Genomic DNA, 263 nt, shown 5'->3' with positions numbered 1-263 from the left:
CAAATAAACAGCGTTGACTACAGAGAAAAGTGTAGCCTTTCATATATTCCTTTATCGTTGGAGGGAGGAGGCTATTGAGTGAAAGAGATTAAGCTTCCCGATTACCGCGGAACAAACTGCGAAACAGAATAAGCGAGAAGAGGGAGAAAAGAAGGGAAAGAGAAATATGAATAATAGAAAATCTCCATGACTGCACTGACCTCTGCCTGTCTGTTCTCGGACGCGTAACTTTCCTTTGCAAAAGCAATGGTGGGAGTTTTCCA

The sequence above is a fragment of the Penaeus monodon genome, chromosome 32, assembly GCF_015228065.2.
Source record: "Penaeus monodon isolate SGIC_2016 chromosome 32, NSTDA_Pmon_1, whole genome shotgun sequence".
NCBI classification, from domain to species: domain Eukaryota; kingdom Metazoa; phylum Arthropoda; class Malacostraca; order Decapoda; family Penaeidae; genus Penaeus; species Penaeus monodon.
This window is presented reverse-complemented; position numbering follows the sequence as displayed.